Source organism: Mycetomoellerius zeteki, unplaced genomic scaffold (genome assembly GCF_001594055.1).
Source record: "Mycetomoellerius zeteki isolate Tzet28-1 unplaced genomic scaffold, Tzet1.0 scaffold94, whole genome shotgun sequence".
Taxonomy (NCBI): Eukaryota; Metazoa; Arthropoda; class Insecta; order Hymenoptera; family Formicidae; genus Mycetomoellerius; species Mycetomoellerius zeteki.
Window position 1 is genome coordinate 1,265,427 of NW_017257979.1, and position 16,248 is coordinate 1,281,674.

At 31.8% G+C, this 16,248-nt stretch overlaps 2 protein-coding genes across 2 annotated transcripts in view; one reads left to right on the plus strand and one right to left on the minus strand.

Annotated features, from left to right (window-relative positions):
* The window catches only part of sprt (PDZ domain-containing protein sprite), a 79,705-nt gene that overhangs the window by 56,498 nt on the left and 6,959 nt on the right, over window positions 1-16,248 (minus strand). The gene's annotated exons all lie outside the window — the stretch shown is intronic.
* LOC108730630 (uncharacterized) overlaps window positions 1,984-16,248 on the plus strand; it is a 117,666-nt gene continuing 103,401 nt past the window's right edge. The window contains exons 1-2 of the mRNA XM_018460437.1: window positions 1,984-2,202; window positions 2,590-2,627. The gene's annotated coding sequence lies outside the window, so the exon portion shown is untranslated. The remainder of the gene's footprint in view (window positions 2,203-2,589; window positions 2,628-16,248) is intronic.

Here is a 16,248-nt window from a genome sequence, read left to right on the forward strand (position 1 = left end):
CTCTTTGCTTTTTGTTTCTTGCTTTTCATTTCTTATCTTTTTCTCTCTTCATTTTATCGACAGTCGTGTTTCTTGTCTCTTTCGAAATTCGTCAATTTTTATCTCGGACGACAGAAAACGAAGAAGATGAGAGGTAAAAAGGTAAGAGGTAGAAAATGGTAAAAACAGAAACAGAAAGCAAAAGAGCACATTCCTATGTAGTTTTATACTTGCTCAAATTGCCCGCAATATTAAGGAACGGTTTCCGATTTCGCCTACTGGATTGTCGATTTTTATTACCACTAATGGTTACAAGCAACTTTGATGACAACATTCAGGTAATAATAAGTCCCTTTTACAAAGATTGTGGCAATTTTTATGGCAAATAAAGAGAAATTTATACCAAACAGCTATTTCTTTTCTTAAGGCAGGAGCACAGTCTTGCATGTACAAGAAAATGAACCAATCAAATCCTTCTTTCCTTTCCATGAAATAAAACTCTGATTGATTGATTTTCTTATGCTTTATATGCGTAAGAATTTGTACTTCTGCCCTTCCTTGCGGAAAAATACTATTGAATTAATAAAAAAAACATATGGAACGAATAGTAAAATATTTGATTCGAATAATTTTTCAATTATTTTCATAAAATATGATAATATGATAGTAATAAGACTCAATAAATTAAAAAAACGAGAAAAGAAAGGACGACGAGCCAAAAGTCTGTCGTTAAAATTTTAGAAAGTTTTAGTAAATAAAACATATAAATTAGTTAAAATCTAAACTTTAATGTCACGTGTCGATTATAAACATAAATAGATGTATATTTTCAATAATTTTTTCGCGAGTCTATAATAGTATTTTTCCGTAAGAGCTTACTCTCTAAAACTTTTAAAGTGAATTTTATTTTTAAGAATAAATTAAATCTCAATTTTAATATAATTTTAATTTTGATTTAACTTGCTATTTATTTTTTTCTAATTTTTTTAGAATTAGAAAAAGAGTAAATTGAATCGAGATTAAAGTTAATCTTATATTGATCAAACCGGACCTTAAAGATTGAAAATTGAGCCACTCTTTTTTTAAGATCGGCTCAATTTTCATTCTTTATAGAGACATTTCACTCTAAAGAATTTAGACAGTATGATAAAAAATTTGAATATCTGGATTGTAGATTGGTCTTCATATTCATTACGTCGAATTTCGAGCGCATATTTTTAATCTGATTAACCGCCGCGCGTCGCTTGACTCACATCGTATCGCGTCGTCACATCGTGACGTCACCGCGTCTATATTCGCGGCATTCGCGTTTTCCGATCATTTCGGAATTGCGCGAAGTCGCGGGCAGTCGCGGGGATCGATTCCCGAGACAATTGGCGTCGCGTTCCATTAAATCTGTAAGTATAGTCGTGATCAATCGTTCTGTCTAATGCTCATCGATCACGCAACATAAAGTTAGCAACTTTGTACATCAGCGACCCGCAGAAACGCGCGTTTCACGAGATTTATGCGATCGAGATTTATCACGGTCGACCACGCCGACCGCCGTATTCTCGCCATTTCGTGAATATCGCGTTCCGCGAACATATAAAACTTCTAAATCGCGTTCCTTCGCTCGTGCATAATACAAAACGGTATCGCCGCGAAACGGGAATGCGAAAGCGTACTACTTATTTGCCATTTACATATATGTAGCGCGTAACAATATAAAGTTTCGACAAGTGCACGCGAAAGTGCGATTAGGAGCAGAGTAGGTGTAGCTTCTCCGCGATAAGCGACGCGTGCCGTGAAGTTGGCCGCGCGTGATATTCTCAACTGTTCGAGATTCGTTCATTATGGACGCTTTCCAGCGAGAAACAAACGATACAGCGTAACACAGTGAAACATTTTATCTCTTTAATATTGGCTAACAATAAGAATGTGATGGTTCATTGTGTTACACTGGAAAGCATCCTAGGTTGCTCGAGACGTCACAGGTGCGACGTCTGTTCGTGAGCGGATCGTTTGTGCCACGATCACGCTTTTGTTGTAATATTCTTTCGTCGTAATGAAGTGCGCGTCGCGTGCGGTTAATGTCGGGAGTGCCGTGCAAAATGTCGCGCGATAGTTGTATTCTATTAATTAGTGTGCCCGTGTTTTCGCGAGTGTCTGATCGCACAACGAGGGAATCTGAGAGGAGGAGGAGGCCTAGGAGACATCCGGCAACGGCGGAGCAACTGTGAGGTAACTAATTAATTATTAATTATTTGAAGAATTAATTACTCATCTCTCCGAAGAAATTATTTTATGTGTTTGCGTTATTGTGATCGATTTAATGCATTTTTTTATATCGCTTAAAATACCGATATCTTTTATAAAAATGTTTACGTGATATTTAATTGAATTAATTCTTAATCTTGATAATTAATTAAATTATTCATATTAAAATTGAATTCTTTAAAAATTTTTATGAAGTTTATATTTAAGATATTTTCTGGAAATATTGTATAGTTTTTTTAATGAAAGATTTGCTTGCTGACAAAGAAATTCGGTAATAATCTCGCGCAATAATTTTTTTTAAATGCTAATTATTTTTCGTATACTATAATTTGGATATATTTATATTTACAGAGATCTCTCCTACAATTCCGCTGCTGCGCATCGTATCGGTGAGTGCTAAATTAATTTTAATCCTGAGATAATAAATCTATGAAAAACTTAGGTATATACAAAATGTTTGTATAAAATAAGAAACAGAAAAAAGTCACAGATTATAAAAACATTGTAGGTAATAATTCATGGATTCAAAATATATTGTGTGCTAATTTTAGAGCTTTTTCGCTGTCAAGGCGAGCGTACACTGCGACATATTGTGTGCGTCATTCTGATGTCGTCAACTTGCTCGCACGTATATCCCTGAGGTGTTCTCCCTGAGGAGGTAGGATTTATATCTCTGAACATGTCGTGACTTTATAAAGCGTCATATCGCAAGTCCCTCCGCGATTAAAAGTCCTTCGTTACATTAAAAATTTCTGGCTAAAGTATCTTCGAATCGATTTACTCCTTTTTTCATATAGTAATATACATACATGAATAATAATTTTACAAACGCGATAAAAGAAAGTACTTTTTTTTATAATCGGTTTTAAATTTTATTATCAACGCTAATATAATATAAACGTAACTATAATATGAAGAGACAAATATACATCTATATAGAATACAAAATCAAATTAAAAAATATAATATAATATAATAAGATAAAATATTTACATGATATATAGATCATTTAAATATTATAAATTAATAATATACATATATTAATTTCAAAAATATTGAATTTATAAGTTGTACATTTTTAACATTTTACTAAATGTTTAATTATCATAATTATTATAATAACGTAATAAAAAATCTTATTAAAGTACATATCTTCCAGCATTTGTATTTTACAAGATTTTTTGAATCATAAGCATCGATCTTAGTTAAACATTATTAATGTTTATGAATGTCATAAAAAATGTTAAAAACGCGGTTTTTATTGTAATGGAACCGTAATGATTATGTTATCAACGATATCGTTATATCGATTCACTTACGTAATAATGAACTTCTACATTTAGAAAATGTGTATATAATCAATTCCGTTAATCAATTATTTAAAAAAATGTATTTGTCAAATATACAATAAACTCTACAATGAAGAGAGAGAAAGAGGAGAAGAGCAATATATAAAATGCCTTATATAACAAACGTATCATTAGTGCCTTAAAAACGCGATTTGACGCAAGTCTTAAAATCTATAAAGATCGTAATTACACATGTTTGCGTGACTACTCTTACATAGAGTGGAAATAATTGGCCGAATACATCAACCCTTTTTCGCAATCTGGTGAACCATATATCTGTTTTATAAAACTACCACTGTCGAGCATAATGATACCATGGGGATATCTTTATGATCCTATTTCACGCAACTGATATGCCGTTGGGTATTCAATGGTATAGAGTGACAATAATATGACAGATTTTGCACAAAATAAGAGCATGACATAAACGTATCATATTTATAAAAAAAAAGCAATTAATCGAAAATTTTTTTTAAATTATAAATCAATTTAATCATTATTTGAAAGACATTTTTACTAAAACATGAAACCAACGACTCTAAAACGTCATTAGCGTAACTTACAAAAATGTAATAATAGCCAATTTATTATTGTTAAAAGAAATAATTCATTATTTATACTGTTGTTTAATATTAAATTGGTATTAGATTTCTGTAAAAGCACATTATTAAATCTTGAAAAAAATAAGAAAGAAAATTTGATATTATTTTTTCTCTCTTTGAACTGAAGTCATACTAAAAAATAATACGAGCAATATACTATGTATATTGCTCGTATGTATATATATATAAATATAATAATGTATCTAATTAACAACTCTTAATAATTTTTCATTGCCAGCGCGCAATTTAATTTTTTATTTTTACATAACATTTTGAACTTAATTTTTAAAATTTAAAAGATATTGTATTCGTATCGTAGGTTTCGATTATTTTTAGACTTTATATTGACAGAGAAGTATAAGATAAGAATCGTTCGCAGGATATAATCGCGATCGGAGAGATATAAGAGCATCCAACACGGTTGCAAATACGTATAAAACGACGCAGCATCTAGCATTCATAATTCAATGCTGCGAGGCGAAATCATACGTAATCGCTCCGATGCGCCGAAACGAAAAATTCACACCTCGAGCTATTCGAGCAGAGTACGAGTAATGAAATTGGCAGAGTGGCTTATTTCCCATGATTTTGCTTGCGAGCCGGCAAATCTGCCAAGCCCGAAGTCATCCTATTACAAACACGCCACTCTGCCGTTCTGACATATATTCACGACGCGTTAATTCGGTCGTCGTGACAATTACAGCGAATGACAGAGATATCGTTCTAATATAACGCTTGACAAATTGCACGGTGCTGAGAGGAGAATCAATAATCGTAACGGAATCGCGAGTTTTCTTCTCGTAAATTACTTTGCTTAACCTCCATCCTAGTTTATATCTGTGATTAATCTCGGCTCGGTAACGAGGTTTTATTTTTTTTAATTTTCCAACAAGAAAATTGAAATAGGACGTGTCTTACAATTACCTTTCGAGAAGATTAATGAAATAAAATTGAGACCTAATTCATTAAAAGAATATGTGATTTTTACTCGTGGATGTTTTCTTTTACTTTGCTTATTGAAACAGCAATAGAGAGAATTTAAGATATTTTTTTATGTGCGTTATATAAATATGCTATAAAACGTACTGTCAAAATTCTTTAAAATAAAATCTCATTCTAAAAAGTGACAATTGAATCGTTCTTGAAAAAGAGTAGCTTAATTTTCAATCTTTAAGAGTGAGATTTTATTCTTCAGAGTGACAATCCACTCTAAAAGTTTTAGAGAGTACTTAGAGAGTTCTTTTAAAAAGCAGTTATTTATTTCATCTGGATTTACGTACAATCTTGGTCAAAAGTATTAGGATCTCTATTAACTAATATTTAACGTTTTAGTTCAAAAATTGATGACGTTTGCTGTGAATTATCCTTCTTTTTAAGAATTCTTTAAACTTATATATAATGCCGATAATCAATAGGAAAAATTATGGGCAAAAGAATTTCTGATAATGAAAAATATAGGTGTTTAATATTTTTGACCAAGGCTGTATACCTGAAATTTCATTTTAATTAAATAATCACGTTGTACGTTTGCTAACATAATCGTATTCTCATGACGATTACTTAACGTTCTCTGCATCATCTCTGAGAACACGTGCCGGGGCGCGTGATTTATGTCCTCGCATTCAGAAGGGTCTCGGGAAAAAAAATTTCGGACAAGATGCCCTTCCAACTTCCTCGAGGTCGGGAGATTGAAACTGGGCAACAATCTCCCCTATCAGCGTGATATTCACAGAAGAGACCAACCCTCCTGGTCTCTTCGTGAATTATAGGTTCTCCCTGTCTTAGTTTACACTAGCAATGATATATCAAGCTTTAAATAGTGTGTTTGTCCTGCAACAATTTCGGTAACCGTTACATTTCTGGCAGCAGAATAGCGTTTAATTTCTCCATCATATCTCCTTCTTGCGAAATTATTTGTTTGTGATAAGGAAGATAAGTAAGATTAAAAAAGTTTGAATTGTGTAAAATAAGTTATTCGAAATAAAAAAATTGCATTCTCTTTATGTTCAATCGAATATCTTTTATGTAGCTTCCGTATATTCTGCGATAATTTTAATCTAAATTTGCATTATTTGAACTTACTTTTTTAATAATTAGCTTAATAATTATTTTAAAAATAAAATGGATCATTATTTAGTAATCTCAAATTTTTTTACAAAAGAATGTTGGAATTATACATCATAAGAAAGAAGGAAGTTTCTGTGTTCTATTCTGAAATAAATCGCACCTAGTAGTAAACACTTTAATGGCTCCATATTATAGCGGAGAGCCAAGAATATTTTACGGCATGTTATAAATAACGATACATTTCAAGTATCGATTCTGAGGAAGTCATAATCAGCACGGAATAAATTCTTTCCTCTCTCGCGCACTCTCTCCTTTCTTTCTTTCTGTAAAAAAAACAAAATTAATAAAAATCTTGCTTAGTTATCTATTACGACTTGAAAATTGATGCATGCACACTGCTCGTTCTCGGAATGCAGTTTCAATCGTTCAGTGTATTATATGATGTGTTACATTTCCGCTGGACAGTCTTATTTTTCTTTCTATAGTGACAACGAATACCTCTCTCTAACATTTTCTTTTTATAAACTAATCATTATTTAACGAATAATCTGTTTAATTTATTAAATCGAATACTACTAAAAATATCTATAAGAAATCAAATTCCAATTTTGATTATCCGAACAAATTGATCCTTTTTAATAATCCATACGTAAACACATACATGCACACACACAAAGAAAAATGTTTAATTTTGTAAAATTTTATTTTTACATTTAACTTTATATTTATGTTTCTTATATTAATTTTTTAATATCTGGAAATATTTTTTTGATTAAAAATTAAAAAAGCTTAAATAATTAATGAGAATTGTTTACTATTCTTTACGATGTTTTCCTTTACTGAATATAAACTGCATTATATATTCTATTGAATTTATTTAATTAGTTCTTGTATATATTAGAACGCCTGCCTTCTACATTACATAAATTTTCGTTATATTAAATAAATGTCTATATATAATGAAATATATTATGAAATCACGACTGTTTCTTTGAATCTCGTAAACTTGAAAAAAGTTTCAAAAATAGAAAATATATATATATATACATATTAATTTATGTAGATTTAATTAATCACTAAGTCGTCGTCACTTAATCTCTAATTGTAATTCAAACATATTCAAATTTTAATATTTTTACTGGCATCGCGATCGTGGAAGGAAATTAATATTGCGAAAGGTATAGTAAAATTAAATCTATCGTGCAGTGATATTTAATTGTTAAAATTTCCTACGCGCTGAAATTTTTTTCCGTCCTATTCCACTTAGGGAAATCGTTATTATTAAATTATTCTCCGCGGCGTATTCCATGAAGAGTGCATAATCCACTGTATTCGCACGCGAGATTCCATAGGGCGAGTTTCCGAGTTTCACTTCGTTCCGTGTAATCGATGATATATAGAGAGAGGAGGAGGGAAGCATATGTAAAGTTTAAGATGCAGGAAGCACTTTGAGATATGCGTGTATGTATCGTGGGACCTAGCTCGCGATTATTTACCAGCGGGTTGAATCGACGCATGTCGCATGTATAGCAGTCTTCGTAATAATTTTCGTGCCGATAGCCAAACAGATTTTATCGTGATTGATTTAAGGATCGGCACGCGAAGGGATTTCGTCCCGTCGACGATTATGAAGCTGTACCATAATCTCTGGCAGATTCGTGGCTATCGTCGTTACAGTTGTCGACACGAGACTCGACTTGTACGCAAATACCGTCTTGATTCTCTCGGAACTAAGGACAGTTATCTGCAATTCCGCCGATGAGCGTTCCATTATTCATGCTCTATGAATAATCGCGCGAACGGATAACGCCCGACAAGCGGCGAGACGATAGCGAACAATGCTCAATGCTTGTCGTCGGGATTTATAGAGCGAATGTCGTTGACGAATTTTAGGAATGTGCAAAATTGAAATCGATTATTAAACTTCGTGTTTGAACGATATCTCGATACTATCGCGTTTAATTCGCGAAAATATTCGGTTTTACCGATATTTTTTAATTGTTGATCAAAAGCTATTAATCAATACGATTTAACCCTCTGTCTACAATTTAGGTCTCTTTTTAATTCAGTCCAAGCTTTTTTAATTGCTCTAAGCTTTTAAAAAATGTGAAATAATTTAGGATAACTTTTCAACATTTCTATATTACGTTATCAAATAAAAAATCTTTTTTTATTATAGTGCAATTACTGCAATCTTACCTACCTCGCGATAAACTTTAATGCATACCGCGATGGTTTCGCTTTAATGCGTTCCATCTGTATTCTGTCGTCACGGGGTGCTCGCCTTACTACATAACTCGATCGATGACTACACAAGGACGCAAATGATAGCTCAGATATAGGTACAGCTATGTATGTCATTGAATAGGTACATAAATATATGTATGCAGCACACAATTTTTCTCTTGTTCACCGAAACAAAGGAGGTTGTTCGTTTCCCGAAAAAAGTTTTCATCTTTAATACAAATATGTATACTCCGCAAAATGTACGATATTTAAATCTTTTATACGTATCGAGCCTGTAGTTGCGAATTTTTGCAAGAACGAGATAACGCGACATTTTCGTTTGAATGTGACTACTCTATTTCAACCATTATGCAGAAATTGCATCAGGAACAACGAGTAGTAAAGACGTCAAACGGAAGAGAGATATCAAGGTATCATTACGTGCACGGGAATATCAAGATATCATTACACGCGCTCTCGACTGCTCCGTTTTAAGAATCCATTTATTGTCTGTCGTTTTTTGCGCAGCAGGATCGCCCTGCGGCACATCGCTTCCGTTTCTCACGAAATATCGCTGCAATGTTCCGCATCCACTTCGGCGAACATTGTGACTTATTCTCGGACTTATTAATGTAGTTCGCAAACTTGAAACGTAAATTTAAACTGTGATTAATGGCGTTCGCCAACTGCGAACTACGGTTAAATATCGTTTTGTATTCTACACAATTATGTTTGTGTTAAAGTCACGAATGTAGAATTTCATTTAAATATTTAAGATTTTGTATGCTAAAAAGTTGTGAAAGGATAAAATATTGTTACTCGACTTTTCTAAAAAGAACTCAAGTTACTTCGCTCATATAAAGTTTTTGAAAATGCAACATTTTCTCGTATACATTTTCTATTTTTTTTATAAATTATACAACTGTAGGTGTTTCAATCGTATTTTATTCAAAAGTGGCAATTAGCAAAAAGCATTCCATTTGAGTGTAAAACGCAACAGCATTTTTCAATCTAATTTTCTTTTTATTGTCAATTTGAGTGGATTATCGTTATAAATTATGTAGATAAATATATTATAGAAACATGAGTGCATGGGGATAAATGATCACGTGTTATTAACGTACAAGGTTTGTTACGAGTCTGCGAATCAATGGATAAATTGCTATTGACAATATATCAGCAGCTTATAGATCGTCGGTGTGAATAGTATATGACAGTCCTGTTCATTAATAAATCCTACATAAAAGTAGCAGTTGCATATATTCTTAGATAAGTGTATAACAATCAGATGCAGACGATGCATATAAATGTTAGAATTTACCGCCTTTCTTTTCAGTCTTTGGACATCCAGAATAAGATCTTTCCTGGATTTATTTATAAAATGTTGCTAAACCGATCTTTATTATATCTATTGCCACAGATAGTGTATTAAAAAGCGATTCTAGAATAACTCACGATCTGTAAAAATATTGGAGAAAGAACTTTTTGTAGCCTTCAAAATTAGAATTATTTTTATCATTTGCTGACAAGTATTATTTGATTCCCATTTCTTATTCCAAAATTATCGTTAAGTAATGCGTGATGGGATATACGAATAAAAATATCACAGGATTAAATTTTCAATAATGCCGAGAACCTGCGTACTTTGCACATAGAACTCAAAGGTATAATTCGATTTAAGGATAGGTCAGTTTCTATAGCGGAAATTCTATACTATTGCGATCGATTTATTTGAAAGACTTGCCGCGACATCGCCGCGTTACGAGTCCTCGGGACGTGAGGATCCCGATCACACCCCGATGAATACGTAACTGTCGCCGTAAATATCCGGCTGCGAATAGCGCTGCGGTTACGAGACACCTTTCTCTCCAGTTTGCAGTTTGTCTCCAATTCCCCATCTTCGATCCACCTACGCGGGCGTCGCGGCAAGGCGTCGCGACGCAGCATCTATCTCTTCAATTATTTTCCGAAGAATAAACATCGATCATCGTAAATCTCAGTCATGCAGGTTGCAGAATGCCGATTAGGGCTTGTAGTAAAGGGAGGAGACGGACACACCAGCACCCACGGGTGCCGAGTTCGCGAGCATTTTATGGCATGTTTAGACTTGACGTTTGTTTTACGACCTTTTCACCCCGTTCATCCTCTCTCGCTCTCTCGTTTCGCATACAAGGCAAGTTTGTCTCGATGTGCAAAGGGCTGATGCGCGTCAAATGCAAGAACCGTTTTAATAGGCAAAACAGCGTGAAATAAATGTCCGCATCCCTTAACGACGACGATAAACGTAGCTTCCTATTGACCATGTTGTGCTTGACGTCGACGTGTTATTACAGGTCGAAGGCCACCGCTATCGAGTGAATGAATTATATTAATTGATCATAACACGTTCTCTTCGAGTGATGCTCCTTATAAAATGATGCATTATATTGCTGTGCCTTTTTAAGTAGTTGTGCATTTACTGTGTATACGCGTCTGGCAATCATGTTATCATAATCGTTATGAAAATCGTTTTAAACTCACAACAGAGAGATAATAAAATTGCACGGAAAATTTCCATATTTCCAATTTTTGTAAATACAAAAATAACATGATATACCTATTGCTGTATTTTTTCCAGTAATTGTGCATTTATTATATATATACTACATCTAGTAATCGTTGTTATAATTATTATCATAATGTCTTATAATGAGAGAGAACAAAATTGCAAAAATATCATTCTTAAATTTTTCGAAATTATTAAAAATTAAAGATTTTTATTTAAGTGCTACCTAGTTATAACATTTTTCTTGCCAAATATTAGAAGGAAATATTTCCATATTTTTAATTTATATAAATATATAAAAAATAATATTGTTATATATTTTGTTATATTGTTATATTTTATTTTAATGTGGGCATGGATGATCTTTGTGCTAAAAAAAGCACTATGAAGGTAAAATTATTTTTATGTAACATCTGTATTTCTATATAATAAAAATATATATATATATACGTATCTAAATAATATTTTTATCTAAATAATAAACAAACGCGAATTTAAATGCGACAACATAAAATAAAATTGAGATTTGTTTCTTTATTCTGTACAGTCTTCGAATCGCGGTAAAACTAACATAACGATCCATTTCGGATGCAAAAATATTGCTCTGATAATGATGAGTAAAGGAGCTTAAAAACTAGGTGAGCCGGAAAAAATGTCATGCTCCACGTAACGAATGATTCCACCTAACGGTATTCGTTACATGCCATCGAATCGTTGCAAGCCCTTCGTTAAGAGATCGATCGTTTCTGCTCGTTAAAAGTCTCGTTGTCCCGCCGTGTTTTCGGTGCACTTATATTTGCATAGGTTTCGGCTCTCTTTCTCGTTGTAGCTGCTCGAAGATATAATAGGGCGTTAAGAAGTGAAATATTGACCCGTCTCGGGCTCGCTGAGTGGTTGAATCGTCATACAAGTTCCACTTTGGTATTGAAAGAATACATAATAAATTGATTTTCGTAACAAGTTTCTTGTAGCAATCAATATCTTTTAGATCATAATTCGTCTTTTATTGGCTCTTAAGTTTCTACTTGCGTATCTTATAATCATTATCCGTGATAATATCAGCATGCGGTCGCAATTGCGCAAGATAATGTATCAATGCATTTACTTATAAATTACAGTCGCTCGGAAAGATTAGATTAAAGATGGTTTTCAAACAGGAATTTTGCAAAAATATCATTTGAAGTTTAGCTTTTGTAAAGTTTTGTAAATTTTTCTATGTTTAATATGAATTAATTTTTCTATATTTGGTTATTTTATAATCTGTGTAAAATTATCAGATAACAATGTTAGCTAAAACGAATGTAGTTTTAATAGAGTTTATTTGTACAAAATATGTGACAAGATTGCACATCTTCGCAAAATTATTCAGGCAATACGTATATATTAATAAATTATTGCTCTATTCGAAATTATTTCATTTGCTAAGAGGAATTCGTTGCCATATAACAGCAACTGATGAATATTCCATAGAGTATTTTGCATCAATGAATTATATGTTAAAGTTATGCAGAAATAATCGATGAAGTGTGTCAAATGTATGATATAATTTACGTTCATACAGTTAAAGCTTTTTAAAGCAACTTCTAATACAATTATTACTGTTAATTTTGATATTAATGAAACAAGGATTTAACATTTTTCGAAAGATTTTCTTTCAATGCGTTGTCTGTTTAAAATCATATCTCAGACACAAAGTCGATGTTAATATATTCGCGGCTACTTGTTCCTTACTATGTTTAGAATGAAATCGATATTATGAAAAATAAGAAACTTTTTGCAAAATTTCAATAAGTATAGTAGTGGAGTGATAAAGTAGTGCATCGATATCCTATTAAGAACCGGCTTGACGAGTGTCTCGATTAACATCACGATGTTAATTCTAGAAGCAGTTCTCGTGACTTCCACGCGAACAATTTACAAGGACGAAGGGTCGTTATTAGGACATAATTTGCGAAACTCGAAGTAGTCTGCCGAGTGGCACGTGACAGGTACAATCAGTAATGGATTTATCGTCGATTTATTGTTAGCGCTCGTTTAGCGATCGATAGGAACAGTGAATTTGCAGATATAATCTTGCGGTGCGATAATTATTTAACGAGCCGCTTCAATGTTAAATTTTTGTCTCACATTCTTGCACACGGACTCTTGCACGTGTTTAACCGCCGCCAGACTGACTCGATTACATTGACTGCGTACGCTCGATCAACTTATTACACACGATGTAATTAGTTGTCGGTGATTGGAAGTATAAGCCACAATTGTACCTTATCCAAGATATTAATGATTTAATGCGCAGCATGCGGTAATGCTTCTATTCTGGTTTCGCTCGGCGATACAACTGATAGCTAATAAGGAAATCTTATCATCTTAGAAATTTTAACTAAAACTTACAGAATTCTCTAACAAATTCTTAGCATAAAAGGATATTATTAGAGAAATCGTCTAATCTTGAGAAGAATCTTTCCTTATCTTTCGTTTATTTTATATAAATTTTATTTATATAATTATACCTATAAAGAGAGATTTTCGATAAAAATTCGATTAGTTAAAGCGATTAATTAACCTGTTTTTTTTTGTAATAATTAATAATTTATTTGTCGTAGCATTATTTAATATTGAATGTCAGTTTTATTTTTGGTTATATCAGAGAAAACTTTAATTACTAATTGAGACATTGGCATAAAAATATTTTTTACGTCTTTATTTTTTTCTTTAAATACTCAAGTGAATATATAACATTGGTAATAAATACTGACTATGTTGTTACAAGGATGGGCATGTCATTATTTCTGAATAGACATGGAAAACCTCTCACAGAGGAATGTCGGTATCGAGTAAAACGCTTATAGAATCGGTATCAATACTCGAATTATTCAAGTAGCGATATCAAGTCTTCGTAACGATCGTATTTAATTATAGGTTCTGATGTTGAAATTTCATCCTGACATGACCTTAATTAATACGAACCCTGTAGGTGACATATCTGTGACAATCACGCGAGTCTAAACCTAAAGCATCGTCATCTTTCTTCTCTTTCGAAGAATATGTTCCATTTTTTTTCTACTTCCATGATTGACATACCTCCATGTATAATATAATTACAAATATTAAACTTAATTAAGCTTAATTAATTTTTCATAAATAATTATATGCTCCAATAAAATATTACTTTAATATTATATGGTAAACAAACGATATTAATTTAAAAAGTAGATGTTATTAATCTTATGAAAAAAATATACATAAAACAAAAGCTTCTTCTCAATAATTATATCTTACATTGTTAAAAATAAAAAGTTAATTTTAACTTAAAAAAATGTAGTAAACTTTCTGAGACAAGCAAAAATGTTAAAATTAACATTTTATTTTTAACAGTGTCGTTTAAAATCGGTAATCGAATGAATATCACAATTGATTGCATATAGAAGACGAATTATGGAATATAAAATATAATTTATTATTTAAATTAATTGTAGCAGTTAAAAAATTTTGTAGCAAATAACGTTTTCACATAAGTTATATATTCTATTTGAACTGTATTGTGTTAGATAATACAATTTAGTAACGGACGCGCAAATTTCTTAAAAATTACTCGAGTAATGTCTCTCACGGGAAATCTTTAGACATTCTAACAGACATGTAACACCTGGCGACAGGTGCTAAGGGAACATATTCGTGCTATCTTATACTAAATGTTCAGAAGAGTTCCGTCTAATAGTCTTGCGGATATTATCAAGCACGTCTGTCAGTATTATATGCTTTATCTAGAGAGAAAAAATTCTGTTTAAATACTCTTCTTAATTTTAACACATAAATGCGCAGATCCATACATAAAGTGTAAATAGAATATAATATAATTACAATACGTATAATCTCTTTAATGTAAAATAGTAATAACTCGAATATCAACTTTTTTAAGTTGTGTCATTTTTGAAAAAAGGAAGCGATATATTAATTTTAAAAATTTATTGCGCTATTAGATTGTCTATGCTGAAAGATATATGAATTATCGAATAAATTCGTATGTACAACGATAACAGTGGAAGAAACTTTACCTTTGAACGCTATAATTACGAATATCCAGTTTTTTCGAATATAGTTATATAAATCTACAATGTTTCTCCAATACTTGACTTTTAGAGATTGTCAGGATACATAATTCTTAGTGGCCATTATATCCTTATCTTGATGCCTTGATTAATATGCAGAGGATAACGGATATTAAAAGAATATTATAGGCAATTTATATGTCAATCATGTTACCACATAAGCGCAAGCCGTATTATTTTGCAACGTACTATGCATTACAATAATTTAAGGTTTCGATAACAGGAAAAATCAATCGATAGTCACTGTAATTTTAATATATTTGAATAAATTACCGCACGTGTCAAACTTGCTTAATCCTTCTACATTCGTAAGTTATCTCGCAATGTAACTCTATGTTATACCGTGAGATAACTCACAGAAAGCAAAAGGGCCGAACGTGTTAGAAGTAGAGCATCAGAATTATAATTTGCTATTTAATTAAAAGACACTACATAAATACAATAAATAAAGCTATGTGCATAGTATGTAATTAAATTATTTTTCCGTAGTTGAAAAAATATTGATTTTTGTATCTCATATTTTATATTTTTATATTTTGATTTTCATAATTCATTTTTATTTTAAACGATACCATTTTCATTTTTCGAATTTATTTTCATCGGTATTCAGGGATTTCAGAGAACTTGGACATTTTTTCAACTATGTTATAAAAAATTATTTATAACAAATATTTTTCACAATCTTACATAATTTTAAGTTACATTATCTTATTTCTCGGATTTTGAACTTCAAAATGATAAAAATGTCGTTCAATTATGTCAACTTTAAGCAGAGATACATTAATTTCAAATATGCTGAATCCGCGAATACCGATTAAGGAAATTTCGGAGCAAATATCGATTAGGGTTAAATAATATTTTGTATGTGTCGATTACTTTATTATTATGCATATAAGCATTTCATATTTCCACATTTTTTTGCTGCTCTACTCTATCACCAATTTCGTTTTAACAACCTGGATTTTTAGCGGCTTTATTTTAACTAGATCTTGCGACATAGTTAACTTGCACACATGTGTAAGCTCTGTGGCATTAAACGTCTGTTGGTTTTTTAACTTCGGTCACAATTTCCGGTTTTTTCTCCCGTCTTTCGCGGTTTCCTTCGTGACCTT